General features: G+C 54.6%; 1 protein-coding gene across 3 annotated transcripts in view; it reads left to right on the top strand.

Annotated features, from left to right (window-relative positions):
* Positions 1 to 4,582: 4,582 nt before the first annotated feature.
* The window catches only part of Kdm4b (lysine demethylase 4B), a 111,855-nt gene continuing 104,188 nt past the window's right edge, over positions 4,583 to 12,249 (top strand). For all 3 annotated transcript variants that reach the window (XM_076851117.2, XM_076851108.2, XM_076851125.2), the window contains exon 1: positions 4,583 to 4,683. The gene's annotated coding sequence lies outside the window, so the exon portion shown is untranslated. The remainder of the gene's footprint in view (positions 4,684 to 12,249) is intronic.

Here is a 12,249-nt window from a genome sequence, read left to right as displayed (position 1 = left end):
AGGTTCTGCACACTGTGGCCGTCCAGTTCTTCCCAGTGCTGGGTGGGTATCGGATGGTCTGGGTTTAGCCATCCTTTAAATTCAGTTTGTGATTGAGAGTTAGGGAGGGTTTTTCTTCTGTTTCTTTCTTTTTTTTTTTTTTTTTTTAAGAACACATTTTTAAATGAATTTTTTTGTAGTTACTGTATATGTACCAAGAAAAAGATAATTTAGGGTTTGTTTGTGTTGGCTTTTTGTTTTATTTTGTATTTTTTTTTTTGAATGGTTTGTTAATTTTTTCTAACTTTACCAAAGTTTGCAGCTTATACCTCAATGGAACTGGGATGTTTTCAATCAGAACTGCAGACAGACTGAGCAGGAGTGTTTTTAAAAGGGCTTTTTTTCCTTGCTAGATTGTTGACGAGTTAGGGAAGAAGCACCGAGACCTGTGTAGGCTTTTTCTGAAGTTCAATGTTCTTTGTCCAGACTGTAGATTCTCAGAATAAACCTTCTCCACAGATGGATCTGATTGTACGTCCTCTTTGCCACTTTGCACCAATGATCTCACTTCTCTCTTCACAAACCCCAGGAGAGAAAGCCAGGCAGGAACCGTCACCCGTCACCCGCACTGTGCAGATGGCAGAGCAGACCTGGGAGGCGGCCCCTGCGCGGGTCCTGGGTGCAGCTCAGGGTGCCGGGCTGTCCGCCCACCGTTCTGAGTGGAGCTGGCTGCAGGGTTTTTTGGGATATTTTTTAGTTGTTGATGGGCCTTTATTTTATTTATTTGCGTGTGGTGCTGAGAATCGAGCCCAGTGCCTCACACGCCAGGCAAGCGCTCTGCCACTGAGCCCAGCCCCTATAGATAAAGTGACCCGAGCACACCCAGTAAGGCCCGCCCTGTTGCATGTGGCGATGTCCATGCTGCGACCAGAATTGAGTAGAGCCATCAGAAACCACGGGGTCCACAAGCCAAGTGTCTACTCCTGGACCCTTCCAGGCAGCTTGCCGGGCTCAGTCCTGGAATGTTCTAGTCTAGTCGGACATTCTGCAGTGTGGCAACTACTGTCTGTGCTGTCCGTGGGCAGTCGCAGTGTGAGAGCCGCCCGGAGGAGCCACACCCCGATTTTCTCTACTGGGCCGGAGAGGGGATCAGTGCAGACTCGCCAGTCGAGCCTGGTCACGCCAGGGCCCAGAACTACCCTCTGCCATTCTGCCCCTGTGGCCCCAGGCCTGCCTCTGACTCCACACTGGGCAGGAGGTCCGGCTGGAAGGGGTATGGTCTCCCAGAAGGCTGTGGGGGCCCTGCTCCTTCCTGCGGCAGCCCGGTCCTCACCTAGGTTTCTACGGACAGCGGAGCAGGATGTGAGGGGATGAGCTCTGCCTTGAGTAGCTGTCACCAGATCAGTCCACTAGGGAATCTGCCTGCAGGGCTTCTCCCACTGGACCCCAGAAATGCATTTGTGGTTTTATTTTCTGGCACCGCACTGGGGAGCCGGGGATTTGACCCTAGGGGTTCTCTATCACTGGGCTGTTTCCTCAGACCTGTCTTGTGACAGGGTATCCAAATGGCTGAGGCTGGCCTTGAACTTGGGATTCTCATACCTCAGCCTCTTGAGTAGCTGGGATTATAGGCACATAGCACCATGCCTCTCTCCTTGGTATATATTTTTTAAAATATTTATTTCTTAGTTGTAGTTGGACACAATAACTTTTATTTATTTTTATGTGGTGCTGAAGATCAAATCCAGGGCCTCACACATACTAGGTTAGGGTTCTGCTGAGCCGCAACCCCAGGCCTCCTCAGTATATTTTTGAAATTTATATTTTAAATGTGGGATCCAAATGTCCTGTGTGTGCGAGGGGGGTACCAGGGATTGAACAGGACACTGAGCCACATCCCCCAGCCCTATTTTGTATTCCATTTAGAGACAGGTCTCACTGAGTTGCTTAGTGCCTTGCTGTTGCTGAGGCTGGCTTTGAACTCGTGATCCTCCTGCCTCGGCCTTCCGAGCCACCGGGATTATAGGCATGTGCCACTGCATCCGGCCATGTTTTTTTTTTTTTTTTTTTTTTTTTTTTCATGCATCAAATTAACCCATAGGGGAAGGGAATCTTTGTAAAACAGTGGCTGTTTCTTGGCTCTACACCTCAGGAAATATGAAGGATGGAGACATTTGGAACTTGAGCACTGGTTCTGCTGACTATGATATCTCAGGACCAGGGCTAAGAGGGTCTCATGCCATTTTTAGGGAGAGATCGCCAAGCACGATTCCTGGCCCCAGCCTGCCATGAGATCGGCATGTCTGCAAAGAATGGAAAAAAGGCAAACCTTTTCCTAACGTGAAAACTTTTAAAAAATATCTTTGTTTTATTTATTTTCATCTGGTGCTGAGGATTGAACCCAGTGCCTCACCTGTGCGAGGCAAGCGCTCTGCCTCTGAGCCACAACCCCAGTCCCCTAACGTGAAAACTTTCTAACAAAAAAATTGAATTAACTTAGTAATCCCTCAAATGTATCCAATCTCAAGATTCAACAGTTGTTAAAGCTAACTTTTTTTCACATAAGAGATAGTAGATTGCTTAACTTTGAAATACCAAGTTCTTCTAAGAAATAAAAATTTCAGTCTGAATTCCAAAACATTTAGAGGGTACACCTGGCATTAGGAGAAGGGCTGCCTGGGACGCCGTCCCATCCCACGCCTGTGTTTCCCACTGGTTTGGGAGCTTCTCGAAGGCATTTACTATTTGCTATTTTTAAAATTAAATTTAAATTCCACAAGGACTACGTGAATGTGGTCCCATGGGAATTTTAAACACCCAGAACAGATTCAAATCTCCTTTGACTTTACTAAACATGAAACTTTCTTCTCCTTCCCCAAAGATTTAGCCTTCTCAGCTTGGGGGTGCATTTTCTGGGCACCTGACACAATGGTGCCCAGAAACTCCATGATCCTGGTTTCCAGGTTTCCATGATGTCTTGTTGAATACGGAGCCATTCTACAGCTGTTCAGCGACAATGCAGGAGATATGCCAGGACAGCGCTGTGAGATGCAGATCTGCCCCATCCCCATCCCCCACCCTCCAGCTGCTACACAGTACCCCAGAGTACCAGGTGCCCCAAGTTACTTATCCAATCCCCTACTGATGGATATTATTGCAGCTGTAGTGTGCAAATGGTTCAGAGTGGCACCACTTTCAGGGAGAACTGCTTGCTGTGTTATTAGAAAAAGTCAATGGGCTGGGGTTGCAGTTCAGTAGTAGTGCTTGCCTCAAGCCAGAGGTAGTGCGTTCAATCAGCACCACGTTAAAAAATAAATAAAAATAGAGATAATGTGTACATCTACAAATAGAAAAAGTCAAATTGCCCCACTTACCCCTGTCCTTACCAGCAAAATGGGAGCATGCCCATACCCCTGCCTGGTCCAGAACACAATGATGATGATGTCAAGCCTTTATTAAATGCTGGCTATATATGAAGCCACAAAATCACACTCTGGCCCAGAATGCGCAGGGAGGGCTTATCGCTGGAATTGGGTACTGAGTTTCCAAATTGCAGGGCTAAGCTTGACAGAAACCAAGGCAACTCATTTTGCAAAGGAGGACAACTGAGAACATGAGAAATGCGTGCCTCGTTCCACTTAATTCCTACAACATCCCCAGAAGGGGAGCAGGCAGTATGTGGATGTTGTCAAGTCCATTTCACAGGGGAAACCGAGGCTCAGTGAGCTGACTTCGCTGGAGGCCACCCCAGGGAGGCATGGGGTCCGGCTAAGCTTCCACCCAAATAAAGAAGGACCAAACTCGTCTCCTTCCCTACACCTTAGGAAACTTGTTGGGCGGACACCCAACTTGATTCCGAAGGCCTGGCTCTTTTTTGCAAAGGTTTGCTGACCTGCTTTGGGGGTGTGAATGCTTGTTGGTGGACCCTACATTTTGCCAGTCCTCAGTCCTTCTCCTTTGCAAAATACGTTACTTTTGGTGCTCGGTTTCCGCGTTCGGCACGTCTCAGGTTTATGGAACTCGGCGCCCAAATTCCGGCGCCGGTTCTCGAACCCCCTCTGAAGAGCTCCGGGCCCGGTGCTGATGTTGTGCTGGTTCTCACGTACTCAGCCGCCGCCTGATAACCGGGGCGGGATCCGGAGCCATCGGGCAGTGATTGGCACCCACCCCAGCCAGTCGGCGCCTGGGGCCGATCCTGCAAGCCAATACTTGCTTCCCTCAGTGAGGGTCGTTGGGCGGTCCCTGAGGCGCCCTTGTCAATCCGAGGTACAGTCACCATTCGGTTGGTCTCGGCCGCTTTGGCTGACGTGCGTTGTATCCAATGAAAGCGGAGCCGGTCAGTGGGCACGTGAGTGGGCGCCGGCGTGTCCCTGCAGTACGGCCAATGAGGAGGCAAGGCTGGTGCCTGCTCCTTCCCAATCGCAGCGCGCGGTGGGCGGGCCGTGCGGTGTTGATGGGCCCGGTGGAGGGGAGGGGCGGAGCTGTCAGTCGCAGCCAATGGGCGCGCGGGCGTGGGCTCTGCGGCCAATGGCAGCCGGGGCGGAGCTGGCGCGCCGCCTCATAAGCCCCCCCCCGGAGCGCTCGCGGAGGGCTCGGCCGCCAGCGACCGAGCGGGGCTCGGCCCGAGTGGGGCCTGGGGGTGCGACGCCGAGGGCGGGGGAGCGCGCGCCGCTGCTCCGGACCGGGCCGCGCGCGCCACCTCAGGTGAGCCCGCGGGGAGGCCGGCAGCCGGCCGCGTACGAGCGCGGGCCCCGCCGCCGCCATGCCACCCCCGCGCCGCGGCTCGGAGCTGCGGGCGCGCCGGAGACTCGAGGCCCAGGCCTCGGGCGCGGCCTGCTCGGCCGGGCCGCCGCGCTTTGTCCCGGCCGGCGAGGCGGTTGGGGGCGTTAACCGCCCGGCCCTGGGCGCCCGCGGGGCTGCGGCCGGGGCGGCGGGCCGGACAAAGGCGGGGCGCGCCCAGGGCGGAGGCGGGGGCGCCCCTTCCCGGGCCCGGGGCGCGGGGGCCGAGCCCAGGCGGCCCGGCCGGGCGGCACAAAAGGTGACAGCGTGGGTGGCCCGGCCGCGGGCCCTCCTCCTCTATTATTCGAAGTGATCCTAAGGATAATTACAATAGGAAAAAGAGAGGGAGGGAGAGGGAGAGAGGAAGGGAGGAAGGAAGGAAGGGAAAGGGGGAAAAGACCCCGGGCCCTCGGCTGCGCCCCCGGCGTTTCCGGCTCCCGGGGCTCCCGAGAGGCTGAGGGGAAGCGCCGCCCGGCGCGGACACCCGGCGGCCCCGAGGTGCCCGTCACCGCTCCCACCCCCTCCGCGAGTCAACCTGCTGTGCCGTCGCGGCTTCCAAACACGCCCCCCCCCCCCGCGCCCCGCATCCCCCCAATAAGCGTGCAATCTGGGCTCTTTTTTTTTTTTTTTTGGATTAAAAAAAGGAATCTACTTGTTATGCGCTCGCAGCTCGAGACGCGTGCCCCCGTCCCTCCCCCTGCAGACCGATCGCCATCTCGGAGGAAGCCCCTTCTCTAGAGATAATCGTGCTGTTGCTCCCGCAGCCACCCTAGTGTGGTCCCTTGTGGACATCCCTCTGGCAGCTGGGGACGGATTCGTTCTGAAATGTGCCCGTCCTGGGGTTTGCCAGGGCCTGGGTCTGCTCAGTGGGTGCGATGACATCAGGCCAAGTGGGGGTCTGTGTCCACTTCGGCACCGGGAAAAGGTGGTTCAGCTCAGCGGAGCTCAGCGATCTTGCAATATGGAAAGAGTATCTTTTCCCATGTGACTGTGTCAGCGGCAATTATTGAGAGGACCCCTGCTGTTTAGGGTCTTAGGATGGTGGGATGCAAAGGGCTTGGTGTCCTACCCCACCCCTCTGTCCCAACAGCCAGGTATCCCCCTGTCTCCAGGTTGGCGAAGTCTAAAACAGCACCTACTCTAAAGTGGGCTCATTAGATGACTCCTGTGGGCTTTTATCAGAGCTTTGCCAGGGCTAATGACTCCCCTAATTCTCAAATAATAGCTGCCTCCTGAGCCTCCAGGACGGCTCCACAGCCTCTCCCTGCAACCTACAAAAGCTCTAGGCAGCCCCTCTGCCTTTTATTTTTTGAAATCCTCGAAGGACGGAGTGTAAACTGGTAGAGTCAACTTTTGATGCTCCTTGTTGAGCAAGGATTTCTAAAACTTGCCGGCCCTCTTTCTGCGACTCTGATTGGACACTGTGCAAGTCTTGCTGCTTCCCCCCACCAGGTGCCGGGGACACTGGGAGGGTCAGACCGTCCTGGCCTGGTGGAGGTCACCGTGGGGGAGGGAAGGAAGTGGTGGAGGTTCCGTTGCACAAAGGCTGCAGGGTGCTTGGTGTTATGTGTGGAAGTGTGTGCTGTGTCAGGCCCCGTTGTGAGTGCGTGCACAGGTGCGTGATCACTGAGAGTTGACACAAGTCTTGTCTGCGTCTCCTAATCCTTTCCTCTACGGGGAGTGGGCTGCTAAGCTGACCTTAAGTCCTAGAGCTTAAGGTGTGGCAGACGGCCTCCTTTGTCATACTTTACTGTCTCTTCTTAGCAAAGACCTGTCCTCAGTCCCTGTGGCTTCCTGCAGGAGCCCAAACTCTGTGGACCCCTTGTGCCCACCCTACCTAATTTCTCGGCCTCCCTGCAGGTGCTCAGCCCCCCCCCCCCATTTGTCCTGTGTCCCGCCCCTTCCCCTGGAAGCCCAGGAGTCTCAGCCCTGGGGGCCCTGCTATCCTTGGCTCCTACCAAGGAGGGGGGCTCATTTGGCCCTGGGAGGTTGGGTGTGGAGCCCCAGAAGATTGGGAGGAGGGACCTTAACCCCTGGGGACCTGAGTTTTAGTGGGGGGAATGCATTGAAGGTCATCCACTTTAGAGTGTAGTGCGCTAGGAGGTGAGCTGCCCTAGGCTCAGCTCTGGGACTGAGCACTGTGTAGTGTGGGGACTGAGGAGTGGGCAAGAGAACATTTCTGGCTGGGTGCGGTGGCATGTGCCTGTGATTCTAGTGACTCTAGAGGCTGAGGCAGGAGGATGGCAAGTTTGGGGCCAACCTCAGCAATTTAGCAATATCCTGTCTTAAAATAAAAAATAAAATGGGCTGGACCTGGGTGTAGTGGTGCATGCCTATAATCCCAGTAATCCCAGTGGCTCAGGAGGCTGAGGCAGGGAGAGTTGCAAGTTCAAAGCCAGCCTCAGCAAAAGCGAGGTGCTAAGCAACTCAGTGAGACCCCGTCTCTAAATAAATACAAAATAGGGCTGGGCGTGTGCTCAATGATTCAGTGGTTCAATCCTGGCACATCCATAGCCCCCACCCCAATAAGAAAAAAACGTTTCTGGGTGGCTCTTCCTGGGAGATCTGAATGTGTGGTTACAAACTCAAAGCTGTGTGACCTTGGGCCAGTCACTGCTCAGAGGCCAAAGTGGGGAGCATCAAATCCTTCCCAAGGCCCCTGGGAAGAGAGCAGTGGACAGCAGGAGAACTGTGGAGAGGATCTCTGTGCTGGGCAGCCTGACAGATGGCCAGCCCTCACCCCCCCACCTCCACAGACCTGCCACATGGCTGCCTGATGGGGCCCTCAGACCTGTCCTTCCCCAGAGGCCTCTGCTTCTGTCAGTGTCTTAGGACACTGGACAGTGGAGGAGGGACTGAATGTGGTTGGTCGGCCCTGGCAGCCGGAGTTTCTGGCCTCTGTTCTATGCCCTGCAGTCTGTGGAATCTGAGAGACCTGGGTGCAGCTGCCTCCTCTGGGCATGGGGAAGGGGGGCTCCCTGGGGCTCCAGCTGCCTGGCAGCCTCTCACCTGCCCTGCCTGCAGGCTGGCCCGGTGTCCTGGGCATGGCAGGGTGGTGAGCAGTGTTCCTGGCTTCCAGCCACTCTGTCAGGAGCATCTCCAGTTGTGACAGTTGCACATGTCCAGACCTTACCCAGTGTTCCCTGGGGTTATCTTCGCCCCATATTAGGACTCGGGACTTAGCCGTTAAGCAGCAGATGTGGGCCCAGACCCCATCTGCCTGGGTTCCCAGTTCCCTCTGCTCCCACCCCCGCCCTCTGACAGCAGTGGCTGTGGATTCTAAACTGTGTCCTGTCCACACCCTGTTTCCACCCCAGGGAGGAGACACGCCCACCCCTTGCTGCAGCCTGGAGCTCTTCCTGGACAGCTCTGGGCTCCTACAGGTCTTGTGGAGGTGGACTGCCTAGCCCTTCTACTCTGTACCCCCTCCTGTCAGCTTGATTAGTGCTGTTCTTTAAGTTACTTTAGGCTGACTCACTCCTTTCTTGTTGGCCTAGTCCTGATCAGTGAGGCCCTGGAGTTGTGGGAGGCCATGTGCTGGTTGCTGTGCTTTTGTTAACATGCTCAGATGCACTGGCCGCGTTGAGGGTTGGTGTCTGGGAGACACCTGTGGAGACACTTGCCCAGCACGTGGGGGGACCTGGGTTCCCTCCCCAGCACCACCACCAAAAAAAAAAAAACCCAAGGAAAAAAAAAAAGATTGTCACTTTTATTGAGTTTTTAATTTTGGGTGAATTGGGTTTGGGTTTGTGCTACTTGGCATGGCTTATGCTGGGACCCTCTTCTTGGCTAGGAAAGGGGTCTCAGCTGGCTGCCAGTTTTCCCTCCTGCTCCCTCAAGGGGCTCTTAAAATCACCCTTCCCCATGGGGTGGGGAATATATGGAAGTCTCTTCTTTCTGCTCAGTTTTGCTGCAACCTAAAATTGCTTAAAAAATAGTCTATTTTTAAAAAACAAGAGAAACAAAAACAAAAATGATCTTAAACTGGTCAGGACCTTCCAGTAGTTTCCTGTTGCCCTTGGAAAAAATTCTGGGCCCCTCCTGCGGCCTCCTTGCTGTGCTGGCTGCTGGTGGTGGGGAAGACCCCGCTGGCCTGCCCTGCCCTCCTGGCTGCCCTCTTCAGGTGTGGCCGCCTGCCTGCCTGCCTCTGCCCCTTTGCACCTGCTGCTTCACTGCAGCGAGCCTTTCCCTCCTGCCACCTGCAGGGGTTCCTCGAAGTCAGGTCTGGCCAGCGGGGTCTTCCCCACCACCTGTCTGAAGCCGCCCCATAGCACCCTGTCTGCCCCTCCTCCGCCTTTTTCTCTTGGAGCTCACGGGCCAGCAGTGCGTATTAGTCTCTTCATGTGCTGTGTCTGTCTGGTCCACTCGGGCAGGGGCATTTCAGTAAAAGACCAGAAAGTAAATATTTTCATCTTTGTAAGCCAGTCTGTCCTGGCCGCCCCACTCTGCCATCATGGCCAGAAAGCCACTGTGGACTGCATCCCAGGAAGCAAGTCTCCGGTGACCCAGTAAAACTTCATGCACACGCAGGCCTGGCCGTGGCGGACAGTTGGCAGGTCATGGAGTACTTTTCTTCTTTGCACCACCACCACCATTAAAAATGTCCAGCCCATTCACTCTTAGTCTGTGGGCTGCACAAAGACCCTGAGCTGGAGTTGGCAGACGCCTGGCCATGGGGAGGGCCACACAGTAGATGCACGACATCTGAGTGTGTACACAGCAGGGCAGCCCCTGGTGCCACGTGGGTCTCTCCCTCCTGCCTGGCTTCAGTCAGTCACACACTAGGACTTTCAGAAGTGGGTCCCAGAGTGTTTGGAGGGAACTCAAACTACAGAGATGTAAGGAAGGGGTCTTGAGGACCCCGCAGGAAGCGCGGGGGAGACAGGCAGAGAGACAGAAAAGGGCCTTGGGCTTGGATGGCCAGACCTGACCTGTCCTCACCTGGGATTCTCACCAGCCCCAGCTCAGAAGAGCTGAGCGCAAGGTCCCCAGGGAGCTGTGTGTGACCCTGCAGGTCCTGGGAGTTAAAAGGAAAGAGCGCCCGGCCCTCCTCTCACCACCAGCAGAGCCATCAGAGAGAGTGCTGCGGGCCTGGGAGGTGACTTTTCTGCAGGAGAGGTGGCTTTCATGGGTATGAAAACAGGTTTGTGGGCACCAGTGACTAGCTCCCTCAGGAGGTCAGGGTGGAGGCAGGGGGTGGTGCCCACCACATCCCTGTCGTGATCCTCCAGGTTTATGGCATGAGTCTCCTGAGCAGGTACGTCTGCAGTCTCCTGGCTGCCTGACGGGCCCTCAGACCTGTCCTTCCCCAGAGGGGAAGGGTACTCAGGGCTGTGCTGGCTCTGCCCCATGGGAACGCGCACTCTCCAGGAGGCTGCCTGAGCCCCTCCACCTTTGCCCGTGTGTTCCACTGTCTCTGTCCCTTCCTTCCCCACTCCGGCCAACTCGGCAGACACCAGGAGACTGGCGAGGATGTGCCCAGCTCCACCCTCTGTGTTTGCATTTGGACCCAAGCTGGGCACCTGTGGGGTGGGCCCCTTTTGTTTTCGTGGCTGCCTTGTCCCCGGGGAGAGGTCGTGGAGAGAAATGACTCCCGAGCTGGCAGAAGATTGAGTTGGGCTTGTGTGAGAAGAAGTCTGGAAATGGGTCCCAGCTCCCCTCTGACCACAGAGCCAGCTGAAGTGGCCAGTGGGGGCAGTGACATGTCAAGGACCCTCTGACCACAGTGGGGTGCACACCTAAGCAGAAGAGCAAGTGCCTGGCACCTTGCCCTCCAGGCAGTGCTGTCACCACATCAGGTGACTTGGGAATGTCTTGGGTTCCCCAGGGAAGCAGTGATCGCACTGAGACGCCCAAGCCAGAAATGGGGGGTGGGGTTGGAGGCTGGGGGCTGTGGCTTCAAAGCCCACCTGGCTGACAGGCTCACCCTGCCCACTCTCCTGCAGCTGTCTTCCCTGGGGGACCTCAAGGTGTGCGGAGGATGTGTATAACTGGGAGTATACAGTGACCTGGGGTGTCCCAAGGGTGCCATGGAGCTGCCATCTGCATTCAGGAAGAGGGTTAGGTGTGCTCATGAGCACTAGTTCCGGTCAGGCCATGGTGGGTCCTCCTCCACACTGTAGACCCAGGCTGACTCCACAGGGACCAAAGGCCTGTGTGGGGCGTTGAGACCATAAATCCCTTGAGAGCAAACTTGGAAATGGGAAGATCGGTGCAAGCCCTTGTGTGGGGTGAAGTTTCTAGTAGGCACATTAAAAGGTAAAAACAATAGGTGAGCTGGGCACTATGGTCACACCTGTAATCCCCCTTGCTTGGGAGGCTGAGGCAGGAGGATCATGAGTTCAAAGCGAGCCTCAGCAACTTAGTGAGAGCCTGTCTCAAAAAGGGCTTGGGATGTGGCTCAGAGGCCAAGTGCCCCTGGTTCAATCCCCAGTACCTGCCCCCTAAAAAAGATGGATGAAGTCAATTAAAAATATTTTTTAGTTGTAGATGGACACGTGGACCCTTATTCTATTTTTATGTGATGCTGAGGATCGAACCCAGTGACTCACATGTGCTAGGCAGGACTCTACCTCAGAACTGTAACTGCAGCCCAGGTGAAAGTTTTTTTTTTTTTTTTAAAGAGAATTTTTAATATTTATTTTTTAGTTGTTGGCGGACACAACATCTTTGTTTGTACATGGTGCTGAGGATCGAACCTGGGCCGCACGCATGCCAGGCGAGCGCACTACCACTTGAGCCACATCCCCAGCCCTGAAAGTAGTTTTAATAAGATTTTTTTTCTTCCACATTTTTTATTGGTGCCTTAGAGTTGTACGTGATGATGGAATTTGTTGTTACAATTTGTACTTGCCCAAAATATAACAATATAATTTGGCCAGTGTCACTCCCCAGTCTTCCCACCTCAGTCCCCTGGTGTAGTTCCTCAACAGATCTCCCTTTGATTTTCATGAGATTTGTCCCTACCTTTCTTTTCCTTTCTCCTCTCTAGCTTCCACATATGGGGAAAAAAAAAAAAAAGACCCTTGACCTTCTGAGTTTTTCCTACCAATGCCAGGATCTTACTCTTCTTTCTGGCTTCATAAAGCTCCACTGTGTCCACGCCACGTGCTCTTTACCCGTTCATCCGTCGACGGACACCTTGGCTGTTCCGTGGTTTGGCTGTTGTGAATGGTGCTGCTGTAAACATGGGTGTGCGTGTCACCGTCGTGTGAGGACTTGGGTTCTTCGGGGTCAATGCCACGGAGAGGCACAGCTGGGTCCCAGGGCAGTTCTGGCCTGTCTTTTGAGGACCTCCATGCTGATTTCCACAGAGGTGGCACTAAGTGACAGTCCCACCGAGAGCGTCCAAGTTCCTTTGTGCCCGCATCCTCCCCAGCGTTTCTTAATCTCTGTTCTTGATGGCTGCCACCTGGTGGGAGACGGAATCTCAGGGCACTTTGGTCTGCATTTCCCTGACTGGTCAGGGAACGTCTCTCTCCGGTATTTGTT

The sequence above is a fragment of the Callospermophilus lateralis genome, chromosome 1 (genome assembly GCF_048772815.1).
Source record: "Callospermophilus lateralis isolate mCalLat2 chromosome 1, mCalLat2.hap1, whole genome shotgun sequence".
NCBI lineage: Eukaryota > Metazoa > Chordata > Mammalia > Rodentia > Sciuridae > Callospermophilus > Callospermophilus lateralis.
Note: the sequence above shows the minus strand (reverse complement) of the source record. Positions and strands in the feature narration are given on the sequence as shown.